Source organism: Plecotus auritus (genome assembly GCF_963455305.1).
Source record: "Plecotus auritus genome assembly, chromosome: 7".
Lineage (NCBI taxonomy): Eukaryota > Metazoa > Chordata > Mammalia > Chiroptera > Vespertilionidae > Plecotus > Plecotus auritus.
Genome location: NC_137774.1, coordinates 96,109,009 through 96,135,922, shown reverse-complemented (window position 1 = coordinate 96,135,922; position 26,914 = coordinate 96,109,009).

Genomic DNA, 26,914 nt, shown 5'->3' with positions numbered 1-26,914 from the left:
TTTCTCTGAATTCTTTCTCTGGAAGGTTGCTTGCCTCCATTTCGTTTACTTCCTTTTCTGGTGATGCCTGTTTTTCTTTCATATGCGGGCTGTTTCTTTGTCTCCCCATGGTCTCTCTTCTCTGGATGTCTGGTTATGTAGTTCTCTCTCTCCTGCATTGATTTAAAGGCACAAAATACAGCACTACCAGGTACAACACACAAGGCACTGAACCGAAATGTATTCACGATATTCATAACCTCCAATAAAGGTGACCACCAGAGAAAGGCAAATTAGGGGATAGGAGAGAAAGAAGAAGAGGAAAAAGAAAGAAAGGAAAAAAAAAAGAGTGTCAAAATGAAATTGGGAAAAGGAAAAAAAAAAGTAAAAGAGACAAGAAAGAGACTAAGAGAGAAAGGGGAACAAACTATATATATGGGGATAAAACTCCAATAGAACAATCACTAATCCCAGCAAATGCCAGCAACAAGTACCTGGGGATTAATACAAACTACAACAGCAACTAATATTGAGTGAGACAAGGGAAAACAGAAGCACAAAACAAACAAAAAAATAAAGAAACAAAAGAAGAATAAGCAAAACAATCTCACAAAAGAGCATAAAAATTCCATATAATCAACATTCAAGCAAACAACAGCAAAAGGACAGAGAGAAAAACAATTTTTTGGATAGTTAAGACAGAGAAGAGAGAGGTGTGTAAGGACTTGGAGCAGGGAATTGGAGTTTAGATATGTAAGTAGGGTGAAATTTTAACAGGGGGTAAACAGAAAGAATAGGGGAAATCTAAAGCATGAAAGGGGTAAGATAAACAGGACACCGAAAAGGAGAAGGTTAGGAAGAGTGTGATGGCATAAAGGTAGAGTTGAGATAAAGTAAAACGATGCTAAAGGAAAGATGAAAATAGAATGTAGAACACTAATCCCAAAGTAAAATGAAGAGAAAATAAAATGACACTTAAAAAAAAAGATAAAATAGCAGTAGTAATAATATAGATTGAAAATAAAAATGTAATAATTAAAAAAGTAAAATCAAGTGAGGAAAAAATAAAAAAATTAGTTTCTTGAGTAAAAGATGCAAAAAATGAAAATAAAAAAATAAAAAATAAAAATAAAATGTGGAGTAGTGAAGGTCATTCACTTCCTCTGTTGTTCTGTTTGGCACGCCTGTTTCTCAGTCCAGATGGTATTGCAGTTCCCTGCGTTCCACTGCTCTTCAGTATTGTAAGCCAGTCCTGATTTTAAGCAGGTGGTGTGTCTTAATTTCTCGTATTCCTTTATTTTTGATTACACAAGTGTCAATTTGTGATTCAGCCCCTGGGTGGCAGTGTTTCTGGAATGACTTCCGGGTCTATCTATGGCCTCTCTAGGCAGTGTTAGAGCTTTCTTTCCCTGTGGCACTCACTACCGGTTTGTGGGAGTGGGCTGCCTCAGAGCTGGCTCTCCGATGGTCACTCCCCGCTCCAATCCCCAGGTTCCAGAAAAACAACTTTCCCCTGCAGTCTCCCAGGGTGTCCCCAACTGGGTGATCCTATGTATTGGGCTTAGTAATCAGAAGCAAGAATTTCAAGAGGAAAAAGCCCAAGTGTGAGAACTTGGGGGCTGCACATAAGTCTAAGCAGCCGGCACACCTTGAAATTCTTAGGGTGTCCCTGCACGTCAGATCAAAATGGGTTGCTTTTTAGAGATCCCTTCTGTTAGCAACTCTGAGGACCCCCTTCCACATTCACGGATCACGCCAGCCCCAACAGCCACGGATTTTTCTAGGCTCAGACTTCCCTGGTCCTCCAGCTCCCACAAAATGCGCGTTCCTCTCTCCCGCCAGGACCAGAGACCTCACCTTATCCCAGGCGAAATCTGACCTTTCCCTGGTGGAGTGTAGAGCTCCTCTGAATCCGTGTGTTTGCGCCAACTGGGGACCGGTGTTCTGGGGCTCGCAGCTGTTCCGTGGGTGCCGCAGTTGCGGATTCTCAGGCTTCCGATAAGCTCCACTTTCCCGTTCAAGATGGCGCAGATTCTGCGTCCAAGCCAGCAGCTCTGGGAGGGGACCCAGCCGCAGTGGGGGCTGTCAGGTCAGGGGAACCCCAACTAGCAGTCCCCCACCTTCTTCTGGAGTTTAGCTGTCCCTTAACTTGCCAACAAACACTCCTCATGCAACCCTCAGCTGTTCTTTCTTTCTACTCTGGGACAAGGCTCGGAACACGTCTGTCTATTCCGCCACCATTTCCCCCCTCCCCCCCCCCCAATAAAACTATATTTTTAAAAACTACAATAAGGTATCACCTCACACCTTTTAGAATGGCTATTATCAAAAAGATAGGTAATAACAAGTGTTGGATAGGTTGTGGAGAAAAGGAATGCTCATTAACTGCTGGTGGGAATGTAAACTGGTACAGCCACTATGGAAACAGTATGGAAGTTCCTCAAAAATTAATAATAGAGTTACCATATGATCCAGCAATCCTCTTCTGGGTATCTACCCCAAAAAGTTGCAAACATTTATTTGCAAAAATATATGCACTTCTATATTCATTACAGCATTATTCACAGTGGCCAAGAGATGGAAACAACCAGTGTCCTTCAATAGATGAGTGGATAAAGAAGATGTGGTACACATATATGATGAAATACTATTCAGCCATAAAAAAAGATGAAATACTGCCATTTGGGACCACATGAATGGACCTTGAGAATATTGTACTAAGTGAAAGAAGTCAGTCAGAAAAAGCTAAGAACCATATGATTTCACTCATATGTGGGATATAAAACTATGAAACTGATAGACATAGACAACAGTATGGTGGTTACCAGTGGGAAGGAGGGTGGGAGGATAGTAAAGGGTAAAGGGGGCCAAATATATGGTGAAAAAATGATTTTTCTTTTGATGGTAGGCACACAATGCAATATACAGATCATGTATCATAGAACTGTATACTTGAAACCTATATAATCTTATTAACCAATGTCACACCAATAAATATAATTACAAAAGCACACAAATATGTAATTACACTAAACCCAAATGAATTGCATCCTCTACTTAAGAGAAAAAATGCCTGCTTGAATATACAAAATCCCAGCCATATATTGTTTAACGAGAAAAATTATCTAAAAGGTTGAAAGTAAAAGGATGGAAGAGAGTACACCTGGTAAAGTCTAAAAAGATGACTGATGCATTTATATTAATATTCAACCTAAGAAACTTTCAGGCATAAAGCATTACTAGAAAATAAAGCAGGTTGCTCTTAAAAGATAAAATGTTCAATTTACAAGGGAGGTATAATAATTTAAAATGTACATGTATTTAATAATATATCCTTATCCTATATAATAAAAAAGTAATATGCAAATTAACCATCACTCTGCTACACCCACGAGCCATGCCCACCAGCCATGCCCACCAGCCAATCAGGAGCGAATATGCAAATAAACCCAACCAAGATGGCTACGGCCACAGAGAGCAGGAGGGAGGCTTGGGTTTCCCCGGCAATGGAGGAAGCCAAGCTTTCCGCCTGCCCTTGCTAGCCTAGGCCTCCACTCAAGGCTACAAAGTTTCAATGATAGAAGATACATAAATCCAAACAGAAATGGCGGCAGCCACGGAGCTGGAAAGAGCAGGAGGCTAGGGTTGCCCCTGGTGATGGAGGAAGCCAACTTTACTGCACACCCTGGCCAGCCCAGGCCTCTGCTTAAGGCTACAAAGTTTCAATTATAGAAGATACATAAACCCCAACAGAAATGGCTGCTGCCACGGAGCAAGCAGAAGGCTTGGCTCCGCTCCAGGCTACAAAGTTTCAATTGTAGAAGATAAATAAACCCTCAGATACCAGGGCCTCCACTTGGGTCACCAGGGGGCGTGGCTGGCCTGCAAACCACCACAGGCCCCTCGCCCAGGCCGCCCCACGCCCCAAGGGAACCCCCACCCTGATCCAGGACACCCTTCAGGGCAAACCAGCTGGCCCCCACCCGTGCACCAGGCTTCTATCCTATCTAATAAAAGAGTAATATGCAGATTGACCATCACTCCAACACACAAGATGGCTGCCCCCATGTGGTCAAAGATCATGCCCCCATGTGGACACAAGATGGCCACCACAAGATGGCCAGCAAGGGAGGGCATTGGGAGGGACCAGGCCTGCAAGGGAGGGCAGTTGTGGGCGATCAGGCCAGGAGGGGAGTGCAGTTGGGAGGGACCAGGCCTGCAAGGGAGGGCAGTTGGGGGCAATCAAGCCTGCAGGGGAGGACAGTTAGGGGTGACCAAGCTGGCAGAGGAGGGAAGTTGGGGGAGACCAGGCCTGCAGGGAAAGGCAGGTCGGAGGGACCCAGGCCTGCAGGGGAGAGCAGTTGGGGGAGACCAGGCCTGCAGGGGAGGGCAGCTAGGGCTGACCAGGCCTGCAGGGGAGGGCAGCTAGGGGTGACCAGGCCTGCAGGGGAGGGCAGTTAGGGGAAAACAGACTGGCAGGGGAGCAGTTAGGCATCAATTGGGCTGGCAGGGGAGTGGTTAGGAGGTGATCAGGCTGGCAGGCAGAAGCGGTTAGGGGCAATCAGGAAGGAGAGGGATCCCAGATTGGAGAGGGTACAGGCTGGGCTGAGTGACATCCCCTACCCCGTGCATGAATTTCGTGCACCGGGCCTCTAGTCCTATATAATAAAAGCCTAATATGCTAAGTGTCCGGTCATCCGGCCGTTCAACCAATCAAAGCATAATATGTTAATGATATGCTAAGGCCGCTCAACTGCTCACTATGATGTGCACTGACCACCAGGGGGGAGTCAACTGGTCGACCAGTCGCTATGACGAGCACTAACCACCAGGGGGAAGGTGCTCTGGTAGGTGAGCTTGCTGCTGGGGTTTGGCCAATCGGGACTTAGTTAGATGGGCCAGACATGCCCTGGATCCCTCCCACGGTCCCTCCCAGGCTGGCCAACCTCCTGTGTCTTTCCCCAGCCCTGATCATGCACCAGTGGGGTCACTCACCCTCTTGCAATCAGGGACCTCTCAGGGGATGTCGGAGAGCTGGTTTCGGCCCAATCCTGAAGGCCAGGCCTAGGGACCCAACTGGTGCACAAATTCATGCACTGGGCCTCTAGTAATATATAAAGAAAAAATTGACATAGGGGCCAAGACCAAGAGACAAATCTAAAATCACAGATTTTCTCACACCTCTCCATAGTTGGTAAAAATAGCAGAAAACTGCAAGGAAACATACAAATAAGAAAATACTGGTGGGGTAATGCTTGATTTTTTCCTTTTTAAAAAATTTCCTCACCTCATACTTGTTAGAATGGCTACTATAAGACAGACAAGAAACAACACGTGCTGGTGAGGATGTGGAGAAAAGGGAACCCTGGTGCACTATTGGTGGAAATGTAAAATGGTGTAGCCACTATGAAAAACAGTATCTAGTTTCCTGAAAAGATTGAAAAGAGTAATATCATATTACAGCAATTCCACTTCTGGGTATTTATCTGAAGAAAATAAAAACATTAAATTAAAAAGATACAGGCACCCTTATGTTCATTGTAGCATTATTTTAATAACCAATATATGGAAATGACCTAAATGCCCATCAATGGATGAATGGATACAGAAGATGTGATATATTTTATATATATTATAATGCACACACAATGGAATACTAATCAACCATAAAAAGAATGCAATCTTGCCATTAGTGACCACATGGATGGATCTTAAGGGTATTATGCTAAGTGAAGTAAGTCTGATAGAGAAAGGTAAATACTGCATAAGCTCTCTTATATGTAAATCTTAAAAAACAAACCAAAAAAACCAAGCTTACAGATACAGAGAACAGACTGATGGTTGCCAGAGGCAGGTGGTGGGAGATGGGAGACATGGATGAAGGGGATCCAAGGGTAAAAAACAACCAAGTCCCCTAATTTAAATTTACAATTCCAGTTGAATAAGAAAAAGTGGAGCTGAAGTGAGGCTCCCCATGGGAATAGAAGCTGAGGTTGCCTATCTGTTCCTGAACATCTCAGTGGCCATCCTATATAATAAAGAGGGAATATGTAAATTGACTGTCACACCATAACAAGATGGTTGCACCCACAGCTGAGGCAAGGATCCTGTAACACAAGATGGCTGCACCCACAGTGGAGGCTGAGTTCCCGTAACAAGCCTTAACAAGCAATCAGCAGGGACCTGAGGCTACGTGGCGCTGGGCCGGGAAAGGGGACCTGAGGCTGCGCCCACCGCCTATTTGGGCTTGACAGGGAACCTCAGACTGCCCCGGTGCCAGGCCGGGGGACCTCAGGCCACAACCCCTGCCCTGGCAGAGCTTGACGGAGGACCTCAGGCCATGCCCCCTGCCTGGTAGAGCTTGACAGGGGAATCAGGCCACGCCACCTACCCCCGTGCCAGGCTGGGGACCACAAGGTGTGCCCCCTGGCCTGGGCTGGGGGACCTCAGGCTGCGCCCCTGCCCCGACACTGGGCCAGGGGACCTGAGGTTGCTCCCCCCCACCTGGTTGACAAGGGGTGGGGCTGGCCAGGTCTGGGTCTCGCGCAATTTCGAGGTGCACGTGGGTGGGCGGGGACTTGACTCCGGTTCCCGTGGCGCGCCCCAGACTCTGACAGGTGGAAGATTCTCATATACATTTTACTAATTTTCTTTCATCTCTGACACTTCTATTATAGAAAAAGGGCAAATAGCAATATTAAAGTATTTCCTCTAATTAATTCCCTTTTAATGTGCATGAATTTTGTGCACCAGGTCACTAGTTAGTGACTATAAGCAGCAGAGGGGAAGGAAAGAATGTGTGGGTCAGGTATTCACAGTATTTTTTCCTAACGTTCTTCATCCTGCTTTTACCAATAACTTTGGTTTTGGAAAGTCCTTTGTGCTGCTCTAAAGTAAACTACGCTGCCTCCCCTGGGATGTGCCGTGGCCTGGCTCTGGGCTCTGTCCACTTTGATCCTGATTCCAGGAGGGAAATGACCTGGAAAGGGGCTGGCATCCAGTCCTGCGGTGGAGACAGACTCACTTCCAAAGATGTGAAAAATACCACTCATTCTAAGTCATTTTGCTTCCTGCCTCGAACGTGAAAAGGGGCCCTTGTTCTCAGTGAGGGGGTGTGCAGTGTATCCTGGTATGAGGTAAAGGCACTTTATTTTATTTTATTGTCTGTGCAGAATGAACTGTCACCTCCCAGATTATTACACAGGAGTCTTACAGTCTTACTTAGCATCAGAGGAACACACCCAGGGGCCAGAACAGTTCACCAGAGACTGAGCTAACAGTGGAGTGTGGAAGAGAGCCATTCTAAGATGAAAGATGTTTCCTGGTGCCGAGTGAGGTGATGGAAAAATAAAAAGCCAGACAAGTATGTACACAAATGTAGAAAGGGTACCTCTTCTCCAACTCCATGCAGTACTTAGGGCTTGCTTTTGCAAAGTGCCTTTCATACAAACTCTTTCCAAAACCACTTTACAGTTAATAAAAAGCTCTGCATTAGCCATTTGTTGGTGTGTGGTAATAAATCACAGTAGAGGCAGAGGAAAAATTACATTCAGGAGATGACACTGCTTCAACTGTCTGTGGTGGGAACACTTGAAGACCTGGTGCTGGGGCACAGTAGGACTAACTCCACTCTTGCAGGGTCTTGTGCGGCTCTGTCAAGTGAGGGTAAACACCTTGAACAGTAGCCATAAAGACTGACTTCTTGATATTTCTCAGGCTTCCCCCACCCTCCTTGTGCTCCCTGCCTGTCCAATTTGTAAGGTGGAGATACAAATTGCCATTCTTTAGGTCAGTATTAAGTATGACGATTGAGGGTGAAAGGTTGAATAAAGACAGATATACAAGATACAAAATTTAGAAGAAATTTGACTAAATTTAGCCAAGACTCATTCTCAATGTAGAGCCACTTTTGGACCTCAAAAAGAGATTTTCAAACAGTGAGTCTCTATAAATCAGTTTATCCTGGAAGTTGAAATATAAACTGAAGTATTCGTTTTATAAAGTAGAAAAAGTTTTGCAGCTTTACTTTGTTCAGAGCAAGCAGTTTCTCTTCGGTGATTGTGAAGTGGGAACAGTAGATGGCGATGTTGCCCTTATTTTTGGGGGTAGAAATAGCTGTTTGAAGCTGATGAACCAAGTCAAGAACATTTAAAATCTGGGATTAAAATGATTCAGTTGTGTTAAAAAACATTGTATGTACTATATCCCACTAGAAGATAAAAAGTTTCCCTAAACTTTTCATGAGCTTTTTGTATACCTTTCTGCAATGTTAAGGTTATACTTTTATATTGCAAGGTGTGACCAGAGGTAGGTAGGTATAGATAAGGTAAGAACTGATGCTAAACCAAGGCCATTTGCTCTGACCTCCTAATATACTCATCAAAGGAAGCAATCAGGAGCTGACAAAAATCTACTGAATTACTATTTTCGGAAAAAGTGCCATGTGTTATTTGGATGAAATGATAGACAAATTGCAGAATTGATATGCTGTCACAATAGCAAATTTTAGGAAATGATAATAAAAAAGTAATGACAATAATATTACAAATATATCCACTATTTATTGAGTGTTTTCTATGAGGCAGGCATTGTGCCAAGTATTTTACATGTTTACTATTATGTAATTCTCAGAAAAATCTAAAAGGCATGACTCCCATTTTACAGATGAGGTCACTGATTTTCAGAAAGGTTACAGACTTTTCCTGAGGTTTTAGTTAGTCACTAGATTGGCCAAATTCAACAGTGAAGCCTGTCTGACTTTTTACTGGCCACTCTGAGCCATAAAAAGAATTTCTCTCACTTGTCTATAGCCAGTCAAGATAAAGGCAAGTTTACTGTTTTCAGATGAACTTTTAAAATTTAGATATGAGATATATAAATTTCAGAAATGGGGAATAAAGAAGCCTGTGGGTGTAGAGGAAATACTTCAAAAAAATTTTAGAACCTCCTATATCCTACCCAAAGCAATCAGATCGAGTGTGTTTGTGTGTGTGTTATACATAGAATCTTGAAAATAACTAATATGCCAATGGCATTATGTACTAGAAGCCTGCCCACTTCTCTTTTAGTGATATTGCCAATTCAAAAGAGCTATGTGGTGCAAAGATAAGTTTCACAAACTATCTCATAAATCAATAAAAATCTTTCTTAACCATTATATCCTTAAGTATAAATTTTTTAAAATATATTTTATTGATTTTTTTACAGAGACGAAGGGACCTTTAGTCCACAGGCCGATGCTCTATCCACTGAGCCAAACTGGTTAGGACCTTAAGTATAAATTTATTTTAAGGAAACACTTCTCCCATAGTGAACCAGGCAATAAATTTTCCTATTGGCAAACTGCTATTGACTCTGAGTCCATAATGATTCCTGGCATCACAACCTTGCATGCTTCCCTTCTATTGGGAGGTTCAGGCAACGATGGAGAAGCCCACAGTCAGTACAGGTCACTCAGAATCCCTGCAGCACAGAGTACATGTGCCTCCCTTGTGAAGTCAAGGGAACTCCTTAGAGCCAATCAAATTCTTCTGAAATGTCAACATGATAGGAAAGAATTCCCTGAGTATGTACTTGTGAAGCACAATGAGCAAATGTATAAAAACCTTTTAAAGGTTGCCTTTGAAATACCTGGACTTTGAGAACTTAGGTTGAAGAATAGGAGAGGCAGAAAAAAAATCTGCCAATCTAGTTGCCACTTGGGGTTTGCTCATTCCTTTGAATGTAAAGTCAAGGCCAAGCAAATCACACCACATCTCCTTTAATTCATTTCAGAACAGTCTGTGAGTACTTATGGAAAGTGGACAGATCTGTGTGAATATGAACTCCAGATCCATACAAGTGTCCCTCATGTTTACAAGGTTGGGGCAAGAGTACAAATAAAAGCCCTGGATCCTATTTTCTCATTTTAATGTTATAAAAAACTGTTGAATAAAATATGTTCTATTATCCTAAGTTGACAAAGATACCTTTCTAATGTCCTGAAAAAAGTCTGGATTCTCAGAGCCCTCTAGGTTCTGCACGGGAACATGGACATGCAGGGGAAGCTGACTCCTGGCTGCTCAAGAGTCGTGTGTGGACACCCCTGTCTACATGTCCATTCTCCAGGTCTGTCCATTCTCCTCACAAAGAGCTGTGCCTTGCACTTCACCCCTGCCCCACCCACCCCAGGCCTTTGGAGGAAGGACTCAAAGAAGAAACTGGCATCTCTTCTAGAAAATAGGGCCATTGGAGTGAGAAATTCTGGGAATCATGTTTGAGTTGGGGGTGGGGTGAGGACTCTAGGTCATCAATGCTCCCTTGACCCTCCATTCCATGGAGAAGGGTACAGCAGAGGACGGGCAGGGCACACAAAACATGGGTCCTGCCTGAGGCCCTCTTGAATGAATCTAAATGCACCAAGTGTACAATGCTTTATAACTGGTCAAAAGTATCTTTAAAGCTCAGCTCTTTCTGCAGAAAAGAGGCCATGAGAAGAGAGAGAAGATCAAGATCAGGTAAGGAAGAAAAGAAGAAAAGTCAACAGAAAGTTTCTCAAAAAAAGCAGGAGGGCTATAAGATGATAACATTGCATGGCTCAGGCAGATGACCCAAGTAGCTGGAGGAAAGACATCCATTCCTGAACTGAGACCAGCATTTTAGAAATTAGAGAAGTATGTGCATCTTTCAGAAGCACTGTCATTAAAATAAAACCCCAGTGTCATAGGAGTTAACATTTTGGTCATTGAAAACATAAATTACAATCATGCTACTACTATTTCAAGTTGGGAGGGACAGAGATGTGCAGGGGCCCTCAGTTACAAATGGAGGGAATGGCCCAGAGCCCACAGTGAGATATCCTGGAAGCTGCCCTGCTGTCATTCACCTCGGCTTTTGCTCTCATTTCTTCAGGTGGCCATTGCTCATCCATCCCCGCTCTTAAGATTCAGTCTTTCCCCTACACCAGTCGTCAGCAAACTGCGGCTCGCGAGCTGCGGTTTGCCGCTCTGTTGACTAATGAGTTTGCCGACCACTGACCTAGATTCTCGATTCCAATAATTACAGGCTGTTGTTGTTCCTTGTGATTAAGCCCCTATCTTAGTGGTCGGCAAACTCATTAGTCAACAGAGTGGCAAACCGCAGCTCGTGAGCCGCATGTGGCTCGCGAGCCGCAGTTTGCCGACCACTGCCCTACACCACTTGCCATTTCTACTCCTTAGTGTGGCCCACAGGCAAACCTTTCCAAGAGACATTCAAATTAGATTGTCCTTACCCACTATGAAACACAAAATCTTCTCAGGCCCCTCCCAGCATCCTGCTTCAGGTGGTGACTATTAGCTGAGCTACTGAGCACTTCGAATCCACCCTGGCCAAGGGGACTGGTCACTTGAGCTGTGGCCAGCTTCTTTTCCAAGGTTGGCTGCAGAACGTAACCTAGGCTAGTCCAGACCTTAGGCCAGTAAGTTAATTTTGAAAAATAAGGCAAATCTTACTCATGACGTCTTTTAATGCTCAGCAAAAGGAAAACACACAAAGGAAATGATTGAACAGAAGGGGAGGGATCACAGTGGCCAAACTTTTACCACTATTTTGCTTTGGCTTGCTGCTCTGTGAAATGAAATGTTTGGATTCAGTGGTCTCCAGGTCCTTTCAGGGAGAACATTTCTTCAGTTTGACTTCATGTCCTGGGCTGCGTTGGGGCCTCGTGGAGGTGAACGCAGTGTTCGCTGACGCTGTGTAGCTCCATTCCCATGCAGTAACTGCCTGCTCTGCTTTCATTACCCCCTTGGAGAGCGGCGTCACCTCCCTGTCCTCTTTCCTCTAAGAACTAGTTGTGTGCCAGACCTCAGGAGGTCATTTTCAAAATCCACATCTCAGAAAAAACACAGACCTTTGGTGACCACAGTGTTGAGGGGGCCTGGCAGAAGTTTTGCCAGGAGCCACGCTGTTGATCCTGGCAGGGTTTCTGCCCTGATGTGGACAGGGCACGGGAGACTAGCCTCGCCTTGCTCTCACTCCCTGTTCCCGCTCCCCTGCTGTGCAGTAAGGCCTGGGTTTCGAAGACTCTCAGTGGGAGCCAAGCAGCTTGCCTCAGGCCAGGGGTTTGTGGCCTGTGCCCGTGGTCTCCCGAGCCAGCCTTAATGTGCTCAGATGAGCTTATGCCCAGAGACCCACGGCTGGAAAATGACTCAGGGCCAGATGCAATCAAACCCTGGACCAGTCAGGTCTTAATGAAAGCTGGAATACTGCAGATCACACCTAAAATATACATCATATAAAACAAATGTAGTGGGAGGATGTGAATTATTAACTAGAGTTCCCCACCTCTTTCCACCACTATGTCCTTGCCAGTTGAGCTGAGACCAGAGCCTGGCATTGTCCCTCAGGTTGGGGAGGAGTACCAGGAAGAGAGCTGGAGAACAAAGACAGCAGTCCGAGCTCTTAATTTCAAAATACCTTGGGTTTGGGTATTTTAGGACCTTGAGACAATCAGCTATACCTAATGCTCACCCCCACTAGATAAAGGTGTTTTCTAGGCTGGGGAAAGGGGATATTGAAAAGAGAAAGAAAAAAACATTTTTAATTGACTTTGTCTAGTGATGCTTGAAGCAGAGGGAGGACTCAACCTCGTCCAGTGTGTGCTCTGTGAGGCCAGCAGACCTAGGGGAAGCTCATGGAGGCTATAGCAAGCCCAGCCCCATTCTTCAAAGTGCTGGGAGAGACCACCCAAAAGTGTCCAAGGCCCTTTGGGTAGGGCATAGAAGAGAGAGCCTGCAACTCTGGGGGCCATGGCTGTCAGGTAAGGTGGGCACAGAGTAACCTGCACGGACCTGACAGATTGAGGCCAGGAGTCCCTGGATACAAGAAGAGATGCCCATGAGGCCAGGGTGAGGGCTGGTAGAGGGCGATGATAAGAGGACTATGATAAGAGGACTATGATAAGAGGACTACAGATGTCACTGGGAATCCGTTGAACTGCTCTCTGCTTGGCACAGCCTTAGGTACACTCCTCAGCTCTTCTCTCTCTCTCCCAGGGTTTTGGTGGCAAGTTTCTGTAGATAATCTTATATTTGTATATGTGTAATCTTATATATTTTTTATTTTATAACTTTTTGAAAATTATACTTTAGCATCTGCATAGTCCCTATCTCTGATTTAATAACTTGGCATGAGTCTGGATCTACCTACCTTAGAATGTATGTATGGGTACTTGTTGTCCTTTGTCCTTGGTTGCAATTCCGAGAGAGAAAACATCCCACTTAATATTCTGTTTCAAGTAGATATTATTATCATCATTTTACACATGAAAAAGAGAGGCCAAAGGTCACACAGATAATGGCAGCAGAGGTGGGACTCATACTCTAAGCCTGCATGTTTCCCAACTCTTTGCTTTTCCATCACACCACACAGACTTCTCTTCTACTAGCCTGAGTCAAACATCAAGTTGTATAGGGAGAAATAATCCAACATGGAGTAACCATTCTCACACACACACACACACACACACACACACACACAGAGCATAGATGTCAATAGGAATCCAGTGGACTACTCTGTGCTTGAGGAGAGACACAGAGAGGGGGTGGGGGGGAAAGAAGGAGAAGGAGGAGGAGGAGAAGGGGGTGGGAGAGGGTTAGGAAAGAGAAAGAAGAAGGAGGAGGGGGAAGGCTGAAAGAAGGGGAAGGGAAGAAGAGAGGGAGAGGGATAAGGGAGGAGGATAAGGAGAAGAGGAAGAGAAAGAGATAGAGAGAAGGAAAATCTCCAACCATTTCAGAACAAAACAATACAAACTTAAACCTCATAAAATAACTACTTTTTACTTTATCCACAGGCACCCCAAATAAAACATGTCTCACACTGAGTTCATGTCCTGTCTTCCACTCCAGTCTGCTCTTCCTCAGATATTTCTGAACTTGATTGGTACCAATAACACCTAAACAATGTCCCCTTAAATTAGAAACTAGGTTGTCGTTTTTTATTTTTTTCTTCCCAACCTTCCTCTCTGCTGGTGCCAAACTATTAGCCTTCAGAGTTGGAACACTCCTCAGTAAATCCTTTTCTTCCTGTTTATTTCTTCTGCTGATATTTAAGAGTGGTCTTGACATTTTCCCCCTCAAGTCTCTCCTAAAATAAATTTTTAAAACTATATAACACCTATATACTATCAATGTTTCATCATAATTTCAAGTGTCTGCAAAGGATCTAATCCACCATATTATGAATACTCACTATTGTAAAGGAAAGATTTTATTACTTTTTGTTACTCTTTAAAATCTATTCAATAAAATCTAAATACTAGTGATTGAGATTCAGTTTCATTTAAAAATATGTATCAACAAATGGCATTGGTACAAATGGATGTCTACATGAAAAAATTTGAAACTCACTCCATACATCAAATTTTACAAAGGAATTAACTCAAAATTATCATAGACCTGCCCTAGCCAGATAGCTCATCTGGTTAGAGCATCATCTTGATACACCAAGGTAGTGGATTTGATATGTGGTCACAGCACATACAAGAAGCAACCAATGAATATGTAAGTAAGTGAAACAATAAATCTCTCTCTCACTCTTTCTCTTCCTCTCTCTCTCTCTCTCAAATCAATAAATAAAATTTAAAAAATTATCATCGACCTAAATTTAAGACCTAAAACTATAAAATTTCTAGAAGAAAATTTTTGTAATCTTGGGCTAGTAAAGTGATTTTAGATGTGACACCAAAAGCACATTCCATAAAAGAAAAACACTGATAAATTAGACCTCATAAAAATTTTGCTATGTGAAAGATACTGTAATGAGGTCAAAAAAAAAAGCCACTGACTGGGAGAAAATATTTGTAAATCATATATCTGGCAAAAGACTTGTATCTCTCAAAACCCTATATTAATAACAAAAAACCCCAATATAATTTTGATAAAATATTTGGACACCAAAAAAAGGTATATGGATAGCACATAAGTACATGAAAAGATGCTCAATGTCATCAAGGATGCTCAATGTCATCAAGGTAAAACTATACTGTAATACCATTAAACGCCCATTTGAATGGCTAAAATTAAAAAACCTAAAATAAAAATCTGACATGATCAAGTGCTGGTGAAGATATGAAGCAACTGGAACTCTCATGTATTGCTGATAGGAATATAAAATGATACAACAAAAAGTCTGTCAGTTTTTTTAAAAGTTAAACTCATAGTTACTACATGATTCAGCAATCCCACTTCTATTTACCCAAGTGAGATGAAAACCTATGCTCACACAAAGGCCTGTATGCATATGTTTAAGGAGTTCATTCATAATGGCCAGAAAACTGGAAATATGCCCTTCAACTGGTGAATGGAAAAACACACTGTGATCTGTCCACACAATGGAATATTACTGAACAATAAAAAGGATGAACTATCTGATGAGCAAAATATAATGGTTACAGTCAGACCCTGAAGGTTGTATGATTCCATTATATGACATTTTGGAGAACTTATCATGATAACACTATCAATCATTGCTACAGTGGGTACCAATGGTTGGGATTGGAGGAAAGATAGACTACAAAGAAGCATATGAGGATCTGGGGGCAATGTAGCTGTTCTACATCTTGATTGTGGTGATGAAATCATTTGCCAAAATCCATAGAATGGTAAACTATAAGAGGAAATTTTACTATATGCAAATTAAAAATATACATATATATGAACTACATCTTCTTAATTGAAGATTTTACACCATTCTATTTTCCCTTTAAATATGTATTTCCATTTTACCGCCTCCAAGAATTTTATCCTAATGTATTTTTATATTTGAAAGTCTGTTATTGAAATCATTATGCTTTTCAGTTTATATAAATTGAAAATTAAAATTTTCAAAATTGTGTATATGTGATTTTAAGATGCTGGTTAGAGTTATTTCTGCCATTCATAATAGTTCATAAAGGACCAAATTAGCAGAAATATACTATAAATTTTGGTAATAAATATAAATTTACATAAAAAGGCATTTACATAAAGAGTAATGATTTTTTGGAAATGTTATCTCCTAATGAGATGCATGCTTATGTTTTGACTTGTCCCTTTGTTTGCATCTTCTTCCTCTCTACCCCAAGTACTTCCAACCAGAATATTACACTATAGTAAAACTCTGACTGCTTTACTTGCTTTCATGAGGTGGGAGAGGGTAACTGTGGAAACAGATCCAGTCCACCTCTGCAGGCATGTGCTTAGGCTGGACATGCCTGCAGTGTGAGGAAAGAGGACATACGGATATTAAAGGACTGCCTGGGTAGCACTTGGAATGACTTGGATGCCTGCTGCATTCGAGTTCATCCTTCCCCATCGCAGCCTTGGCTGTATCAGCAGCTTCAATCCCTCATCTCCCTTCTAATCTGTTCCCTACCCAGCCATCAGGCTTCTCTCTCTGAATGACAAACTTGACCATTTTCCTCCTTGGCCTTTAAAATTCACTGTCTCCCACCTTCCATACACAACACCCTCTTTATCTATTATATCCAAACTCCTGAGCTGCTCTTTTATGACCTGGGGCATGAACACCCTCATTACATCCTTATCTGCCCCCACCTCTGCCCTTATTGCTTTGTCTCCCCTCTAGTCTGAGCATTTTGAGAGCACATCCCATACATTTCTCAGCTCTATTCCTAGCAGAATGAAAAGTTTTTTTTTTTTTTTTTTTTTTTGGGAGGGGGTGGTTAGCCCAAAATTGAATGTCAGAGAAAGGGAAAGAAGAATACTGTTATTTTTTTTAATAGCTATAAAGTGTTTCAGTGTGGAACAGAAAGGGACAGAGAGAAGTTACACCTATCAAACATAAGGTTTATAGGACTCTAAAATGATTGGTCCATGCCTGTGTGGCATTTTAATATTTTTATGGAAAGGATATGCCAGATGTGGGCCTTGCCTCTTTGGGCTGTAAAGTCTGATTGGGAAGGGGCCACGTGTGTGTTCTCTCCATTGCTTCACACAGGGTGGGCTCTAAATATATATTAAATGACAATGAATTGCCAGAGGGTTAGGCTGGTTTGTTAATCTTGGCACTCAGGTTAACCATGGTGATGTTAATAACGAAATTCCCTTTCTGAACACAGCCCCTTTTCATCCATAACATGACATACTGTGGCTTTGAAGTCTCATTTTATGAAGGGAAGAACAAAAAGAATGTTAGTATTATAAAGTCCCAGTACTGTTTCCCATAAATGCATCTTTTAATTGTACTTCCATAAAAAATATGCTCGATTGCAACAGATAGTGACCTTTCTTGTTCTGTCCAAGAAGGACACTGAATGAACAGAACACTTGCCAAGTCACTTGGAGTGTATGGATTTGTACAGTGGCATCAGCCCATGGGGGAAGGCTGCGTGCTGTACCCTGGACTCTAAATCAAATCTGTGCCACCAGAAGGGACCAGATAAGTCTCAGAGAGAAAGGAATGCCATGTAGTCCAGTGACAACACCAATCAGCAACCTTCACGGTGGATCAAGGTCTAACCACAGAATACCTTTGGGTTATGGCTCCCTTTTCCCACCAGAAACTTGACTGGCAACCTTACAGTATTTCAGTTTTACTTATTTTAAAAATTCACCAGTCTTTATTCAATTTGGCATCTCCATGGCCTCTCCAGATAATGTGCCACAGACTACACATGGGCCTTTTGGAAACCCTGGGGCTTCCTGGCAAGGTGAGTGAAGGAAGCATTAGCAGAGGCAGCTACAGGCAGGGGATTTAGCTCTATCCATTGTCAGCCTGACCTTCTCTCTGGTCCCAGGCCAACAGTTGCTCTATGACACGCAGCTTTGACAGATCTCCCAACTTACTGAGATTACCAACAGCTTTAACAGGCTTCAGTGCTGAGTGTAAAACCTGTAGGTGGAATGAGTCCAGAAATTCAAGTAGAGAAACTTGCTGACTTTTTAACTTCAAAAAGACAGTGTTATATACAGGTGGGGGACTCAGGAGAGGTGGTGGGAAGGTAGAGAGAAATTGCTGAATCTTCAGCAATAAGAAAAAAAAGACTGCCTCCTCTCTCCTGTAGCCAACGGTATGTGCAACTGCCCACTATTAAATGCCCTTAGAAAAAAGCTAAGAGGACAGAGAAACTTTTCAGTGCCCTACTTTGGCCTGGTGGCAGTGGCAACTCTGAAGAAAGAGGTAGATTTGGAGAATGGGGATGGGCTGGGGAAGAGGGCAGGTTTCAGGAGGGTGGGAGGTTTCAGGAGGGTGGAAGGTTTCAGGAGGGTGGAAGGTTTCAGGAGGGTGGAAGGTCTCAGGAGGGTGGAGGTAGCAATGCCGTAGGTTTTCAGGGCCCCGGTTCCTGGAAGTGGGAAAGAGACTACTTTTCTGGGAGAGGGAATTAAGCTAAAAGAGGTGGGAAGGCCTCAAGTGTAGGCCCAGTGGCCTAGGGTCAACTGCTATGGACAGGAGAAAGTCAAGTGTTTATTCTAGGGCAGTGGTCGGCAAACTCATTAGTCAACAGAGCCAAATATCAACAGTACGATTGAAATTTCTTTTGAGAGCCGAAAACCGACTTCTGCACATGGGCCACGAAGTTTCAATCGCACTGTACGTGCAGGCCCACACGTGGTATTTTGTGAAAGAGCCACACTCAAGGGGCCAAAGAGCCGCATGTGGCTCGCGAGCCACTGTTTGCCAACCACTGTTCTAGGGAGCTGTGACAGAAAAAGAACCCAGGCCTGGATCAAACCTGTGCGTCCTCTAAGATTTTCACCTCAGAGCACAGTTACTTAAGAAAGAATTGTAAGAGTTGTAGCTTCTTGAGAGATTGCAGCACTGTATACATTTCTTAAAACTTTCTCCCACGTTCACTCTGATGGATAGTACCATATCCACCCTAGTGAAGGAAGCTCCGAGAAGTTGTAAGCCTTTGAGTTAACTAGTGTATTTATGGTAAAAAATAAATCAGGACAAGAAATAGACTTATAAAATCAGGTCAAGGTGGGAGGGACCACAGGAAGGATCTGGATACAACACTTTTACTCTGCAAATTAACTGAAACAACAAAATGTTTCTTCCCTGGGTCACCCAGCCATAGTAGGAAAATCAGAACAAAAATGCTTAGTGATTGCTAATTCAGTACAATTTAGCACTGGGTCCATACTACCGTGTGTGTGTGTGTGTGTGTGTGTGTGTGTGTGTGTGTGTAAAAGGAACAAATGGGTGGGGATGGGTACCCATGGGCCCACAGCACACCCACACAAATACTTTTAGGCTGATTTATACTAATCCTTAGCAATGACACACTTACCATTGGTGGGTTCTCTCATCTCATAATATATACATACCCCCAGCCTGGCTGTGGTGATGGACAAACACAGTTAAACCCACCAAAAGAGGCGTAGATCTCCTTTGATGGGGCTGATTCACTGTCTTCACAAGCTGCTGGCTAGTTTAGGGAATGGTTCACTTGCCCTGGAAAAAGTCACTGACTCTTAATGGCATTTTGGGCCCTTGATTGTAGGACCCAGGTTTGCAGCTTTGCGATATATGATCTTGAGGGTAGGAAGCAATACAAATTTCTGCTCTGAGTAGGATCATATTCTTCTGAAACCCTGATGTCCATCCTACCTGCTCTGGCCCTATCTAATTCATTGCAGCAAAGTTAAAATGTAAAAAGTATAGGTAATTAATTTTTTAAAATTAACATAATTTTTAAAATCTCCTGTGAACATTTATTAGAGACATCAATGCCAACCCAGGGACAATGAACATATGCAGGACCTCTGTTTCATCTTAATTATGCTTCATTTGCAGCAAGGAGTTGAGATTTGATTCTTTCTAAACTGTGCTATTGGCTGACCTTGCTGGGATTAGGTCATTAAACACCAGTAATTCTAACTCAGATTCTCTGCAGACACTACACATTTGAGCAACCATTTGTTTTACTGTCCCTCTTTGCTAAAGCATCTGTTGTAGTTGGCCTTGTTCCAATCCCACTTAATCAACAAATTAAACTTTCCCAGGAACAAAGAATAGTCCCTAAAACTTCTTCAACCAGCCCTGGCTTAAACACAGCCTGGTAAAAGCTGAAGGGTGACTAATGCTACCAAAAATGGGTGTTCCGGCTCTTGCATGGTGGTCTCCTTGGCTTGCACTGGGGCAGCATCCCACATACCACAATGAATGTGATACACAGATGGGGATGCAAGCATCTCACAGGCAGGGCCAGCTTGTGGGCACTATTAAATAATGCAAGAAAACCTCGGATATGTTAACTGTTTAAACCTCACATTGTCCCACAGTTGTTGTTTTTTAAATTTAAATTCTTTATTGTTGAAAGTATTACATATGTCTCCCTTCTTCTCTTCCCCTCCCCAGCCCCTCGCCATTGACCTCTCTGTACCACAGTTTATTGCTGGAGCCACATGGTAAGTACTTTCTCCACTCCCCAAAAAACACATTAGCATGGTTCTCAATATTGATGAGTTAGTCACAAATATTATATAAAACATGCTTTTAAAAGTTAACCTCAACTTAGGCAAGGTCTCTCCTCTCTCTTACCTCTCTCCCCCTCTCTCTCTCTTTCTCTCTCTTTAATCAAGAGAATTTTCTGGCTCCAGCTCATATGTAAATTCCAATGCTCTTTCCTGGCTGTCTTCATTCAGATACCTCACTTTCCAAGCCAATTATGGTGCTTTAGCTTCCTATTGCACGTGCCCCACCCCACCCCCTTTTTATTTCTGTACCAACAATGACCAGAGGAAAAGTAATCCATAAACCTGAAAAGTTACCTAAAATGAGCTTTTGGAGAAGGAAGCTCAAACCCTGGATCAGGGTAAAATCCACAGGCTCCCAAGACTCATACTTTGCTTTCCTTTGATCAAAGTATAATTTGGGCATGTCCTGAAGAACTTTACATTTTCTAGAAGGTTTAGGGAGGGAGAGGCTGGTGTGACTAGAAAAGGGAGCTGAAATTTCTGGGTTGGCAGAGATTACATGCTGTTTGGCAGCTATCTGATGACTGACGTGTTGAAAAAAAAATCAGCCAAATTATGGCAAAAATTTATTTTGACATTCAATACTAAAGATAGTTGGAGGTCACACCAAAAGAATTTGTTCCACCTCTTCTAATCTCGACTTTATCCATATGGAGAGAAGAGGGGGAGGCAATCAGTCATTTGAGTCTTGATCTGAACATAGGAGATTGTTAACTGCAGGAAAGTTGGTATCGAGTATGGAATGGAGGTGGGAATGGGCACCTCACTCTGTGCTTAGAGTTCTAAATGCCTTACTTCCTTTAACCCCACCAGCAGTTTTGGGTAGGTAAATAGTAACCCCTTCTTTCACTGAAGTGAAGTGATTTGCTGAATTCTGGGTCATGGAGCTAGCACATGCCCGAGCTGGGCCTGGAACCCTTGTCTAATTCTGAAGCCCAATGTCTTTGCACTGTGTTACCCTGCCTAGGGTTAAGTCTAGATGTGGAACAAGAATGCTCTCTTCATGTCCAGTTGCTAGGAACTTCTTTACTCAGTAATGAAGTCCATTTAGAACTCATTTTTTTCTAGAATGCCCAGAATTTACCTTCATGAAACCCACAAATTCAAATCAATTTCTTCCCTAAATTTAAGTAAACCATTTCAAAAGCAGTTTTCATATTTAGAAATGATGAAACATCCTTCCTCCTCCAAAAGCACTTACAGACTGAATATTTGTGTCCACCTAAAATTCATATGCTGAAACATAATCCCTAATGTGATGGTATTTGGAGGCGGGGCCTATGCGAGGTGACTAGATCATAAGCGTAGAGCCCCCATGAATGGGATTACTGCCCTTATAAAAGGCCTCACCATGTGAGAACACAGTGACAAGACATCTATGACTCAGGAAGTGAGCTCTTTGTTGGTGCCTTGATATTGAACTTCCCAGCCTCCAGGTCTATGAGAAATGGCTTTCTGTTGTTTGTAAGTCTATGGTATTTTTTTATAGCAACCCAAATGGACTAAGATAGGTACTTAAAATTCACCTTCCTTTAAGAGAAAATTCTTTTAGACCTTGTGATGGGCTAAAAAAGAGGATCTATATTTTATTTTAGTCATACAGTGACTTCTCTCCTGGAGCTAAGGAGTTAATATCATTGTACACTAGTCTTTTAATGGTTAACTCTAGGGGGCGGGGGGTGGGGGGAAGGGGAAGAAAACCATAAAACCACTCAAGAGTTCTGTGGCAGGTGTTCCACTCTTTATTTAAGGGCCGTACTTTCCAAATCGGATCTCTAACCAGACCTTTGTAGAAGGGCCTCCCTTTGGCCATCCCCCAAAGTGCCTTCCCATACATTTGGGGAAATCCTTCCTCTGTGTGCTCAGAATGTAGTCAGATTGCCTGAGTCTTCTACAACACATAAGGCAAGGGTTTCTCTCAGAGTTTGACAAATGATTTCTACTTCCTTTTGCACAGGTAGAATACAGAGAGAAGTGTTTAGAGCCTGCTGTAAAAATCTTTTCAGAACACTTTAAAAAAAGGCACCACCACAATGGAAAATAACTTTGTCATCTGTTTCTTGTTATTTTCTTATCTGTGTCTCATCCTTCATTTTGATAGGTGAGGTTTTATTTTTAGACTTGTCTTTCAGGCTAGAGGGCTCTTGCTGTGGTTTTCCATACATTTTCACCTCTATTCCCTTCAGTACCCTTTTAATGGGGGATTGTTTGGGTTAACTTAACTGCTCAAGTGTAAGTGCTGCTGGCATACAAAGTGCTGGGTCTGTGCTTAAAGCATGTGTGTGGGGAGTGTTACATCTGCAAGCTGAGTTCTGGGGTTGTGGTTATTCTACTCAGCATTTCCATTTTTAAATATCTTTGTTTTTTGAACCATTCTTGTGGCAGATCTGATCATGATTATTAGAGCCGGGCTGACTTTCTCACCACCACTTTTGGAAGAAATGCCTCTTTATTTAGGAGCAGGTGGGAGGAAGGATCCATTCTGCTGCTGCTTTAAGAACCAGGATTAGAGAAGAGACAAATAAGGCTATCCAGATATTTACTAATTGCTAACAGGATATTTATTAATCACTGAATATTTAAGTTGCTTTTGGATGCATGTTCTTTCTTTCTGAAGTTACCAGTACTATTTTCTATTCCTTATTTTACATGCTGCCAGATCTTCCTATTTGCCTTTTTCTTTTCTTTTATGAGAGGATAACCACATGGTGGTGATGTTTTACTAATCCAGATTTCTCAAATGTCCTTTTTTCTTCTTGGACATATTCATAGGGTATGAGAAATTGGGATGAGTTGTGGCACTTTGTTTCCAAGAGCTCGGTTCTGTTTGTGAAATGGATGTGTAGGGCTGGGGAGGATTGTGAAAGCAAAGTGGTCCTTTGGGAAATCTTGGTTTTGGATGACATCTTTTTTTGAAAATTGAGTTTTAGAGAGGGAAGGAGGAAGGGAGGGAGGGCAGAAAACATCGACCAGTTGCCTCCCATATGTGCCTTGACCGAGAATTGAACTTGAAACCTTTTGGTGTACAGGACGACACTCCAACCAACTGAGCCACCTGGTCAGAGCTGGATTACATTTTCTTTGCTCAATAAAGCCCATGTGGCTTCCACATATTAAGAATCCTCATTCGATATGGCAGTTAGGAGAAAATACTTTTTCTGTCCATTTACTGGATATTTTTGATACTAAACCAGGCTGTACTTTAGGGCAACAGCTTCCTGGTGGGGAAACATATTTTAATGGGACTCATATCAATCTGGTGGAAGGGACAATTCAAATCTCTAGCTTGGAAGAAATGTATGGTGGTTTTAAAAAGTTCATTGCAAAGACCCTTTATCCTTTGTGGAGCTTCTACCAGAGCAACTAAAAAGGGATACAATGAAATTATCTAGTATTTTCAGAATACCATTGGTTAAATGATAATGAAGAAATGTTCTCACAGGAAAAGTGTGTCCTGGTCCCAGCAGAGGACAACAGAGACAGCTTTTGGCAGGCTCAGTCACCATTCAGGGAAGTTCCTTAACCAACGTCATCTTTTACTCCTTTATTTTCCCTTTAATATTCCATACCTATCTCATCAACAAATCCAGATATACCCAGAAGCAACTCCTTTCCACCACCTCCATCACACCTCCCTGGATTACTACAGTGACCTCCTCTCTGGTTCAACTTTTGCCCTTGGCTCTCCATGGAAAGTTCACAGAGAAGCTAGCTAGAGAGGAGATCAGATCACTTCATTTCCTGCTTAAAGCGTGGTAATGGTTTCCTATTTCATTAAAGATAAGATTAATAAAATTCAGTGTCTTTGTATAGGCCTCAACTTCCTTCACATTCCCCATCTCTCTAGTACTCCCTCTCTTCTTCTCTTTTCTCTGAATTCCACTGTATTAACCTCTTGTTCCAATGAACATTACAAATTCAATCCTTCTTGAGTCCTTAGCACTCACCATTCTATCTACCTGGAATTTCTTTCACCAGATGTTTGCATGGCTGACTTGTCATTCAGGTCTCAACTCCTTATCCCTGCCCAGACATTCTCCACAAGGGTCATTACTCAGTTTACTGCCTTCATAGTCCTTGTCACTAGCTCAGGTTTTCGTCTTCATTTTTTGTCTCCTCTCTAGCATATATGTTACACAACATTGGAACCGTGGACATTTTTTTCCTTGCTGAAAGCTCAGGACTTAAATAATGTCTGTATAGTGTAGGTTTTTAATACAGTAAATATTTTTCAGTGAATGAAGAAAGCAAGAAAGAGTACATACCCAATAGTACATGTAGAGAAGATGGTAAACTGGATACAAAAGGTCTTAGTACCTATTTATGCTGCATTTTATCTTCAATCCTCTTTTATTTATTCATTTAAGAAATCTTTAATTGCCTACTATGTGCAAGGCACTGTTCTACGTCATGTTGATGGAGCATAAACCAGACAAGATCTGTGCCCTCATGGACATACATTTTAGAGTGAGGACACAGATAACAAATATACAGGATATCAAATGGTTATAGGTGCAGAGAAGAACTCTAAACCAGATTAAGAAAATAGGTAATGTTGGGGCAGGTATGAATATTTGCAATGTTAAAGTAAAGGGTCATCAGGAAAGGTTTCTCACCAGGTAACATTTGAACAGAACAAGACATGTGGGTATCTGATGGAAGAGTGTTCCAGTAGGGCGTATCCACTGACCTTAAGCACAGGTCAGCCTGATATCTTCAAAGAGCAGCAACATGGTCAGCAATAGCAGGAGTGGAGTGAGCGAGGGTAAGAGTAATATAAAGAGTTGGAGATGGGGGCAGATCACCAAGGGCCTTGTGGGCCCTTGTGAGAGACACAGGAAGCTGCAAGGTTTTGAACAAAGTAGAGAAGTAATAAGACTTACATTTTTAATGGATCTCTTTGGCTACTCTGAGGTGAGAAGACTGCAGTGGGGGAAAAGGGTGAAAGCAGGGAAGACAGTTGGGATGCTATTGCAATAATTAAGAGTAAGAGGAGACAGTGGTTTTAGCCCAGTCAGTGGAAGGGGTGAGAAGTGGTAACATGTTTATATATAATGACGGTAATGCCTAGAGGATTTTATGTAGAGTGTGAGAGGAGTCAGAATTAGACTGGATGGTCTCAGAGGCCCCATCCAGTTCTACCTGCCCCATTTGCACCTGATATGCAATAGAAATATGCTGTTCCATATCTGAGACATAGACATTTCAAAGACACATGAGAAACAGAATAAGCACCAGGATTTATAAATAAGTTTACTCATCCGGACTGCCAGGTTTACCCTGAGGAGCACAAGAAATCATACCTAGTTGGGTTCTCTTCAACAATGACTTTGCTAATCATCTGGACGCTGGGTTGTGTAAATGACTAGATTTTGCTATTTGTGTTGGCTAGTAAAAGCTTAGTGCTACTTCCTTTTGCATAGTAGAATGTTCAGAGAAATCTTTGCTATATAACAAATCCTCGCAAAGCTAATGTTTTAAACAACAAACATCATCTATACTATTGGTTTAGTGGGTCAGCAATTGGGGCTGGACTCAGCTGGGTGATTTTTCTTACCTGTTTGTTTTGTTTGTTTTTGTTTGTTTGTTTTTATGTGGCTGCAGTTGTCTACTGGCTCAATGGGCACTGGCTGTTGGCTGGGCCAAGTGTCTCCAGCAGCCTAGCCCATGGCTCCTCACATGGAAGCTGGGTTCTAAGAGGGAGCAAGCAGAAGCTGTAAGGTATTTTGAGGAGTAGCTTCAGAAGTTGCACAATGTCATATCCACTGCATTCTATTGATCAAAGCAAGTCACAAGGCAGCCCATTAAGCTTCTTGTGATGGGAAGAGCAACAAAGAATTTACGGCCATTTAAAATATACCACATACCAAATCTGTGGTCCACACAAAGTATAAAAAATTGAATGTACAAATTTTTTATTCGCTTCAATTCACTCCTGGCTTTTTTATATGACCTATGCTTATCTGCACTTCACTTTACTTCCTATTTATGTTATCTTGCTATATTTTATATACATTGCAAAACTATCTTTAATACTGTTATTAAACCTTAATATAACTTACAATATACTTTTTACCTCAATATCTGGGATGCTTTGTTGTAAAGAACTTTGCCCTTAGCTTTCTGTGAATTTTTTTTTAATCTTTATTGTTCAGATTATTACAATTGTTTCTCCTTTTTCCCCCCATAGCTCCCCTCCACCCGGTTCCCACCCCACCCTCTGCCCTTACCTTCCTCCCACTGTCCTCATCCATAGGTGTATAATTTTTGTCCAGTATCTTCCCGTACCCCCACAACTCTTTCCCCCTGAGAATTATCAATCCACTCCCATTCTATGCCCCTGATTCTATTATATTCACCAGTTTATTCTGTTTCTCAGATTTTTAATTCACTTGATTTTTAGATTCACTTGTTGATAGATATGTATTTGTTGTTCATAATTTTTATCTTTACTTTTTTCTTCTTCTTCCTCTTCTTAAAGAATACCTTTCAGC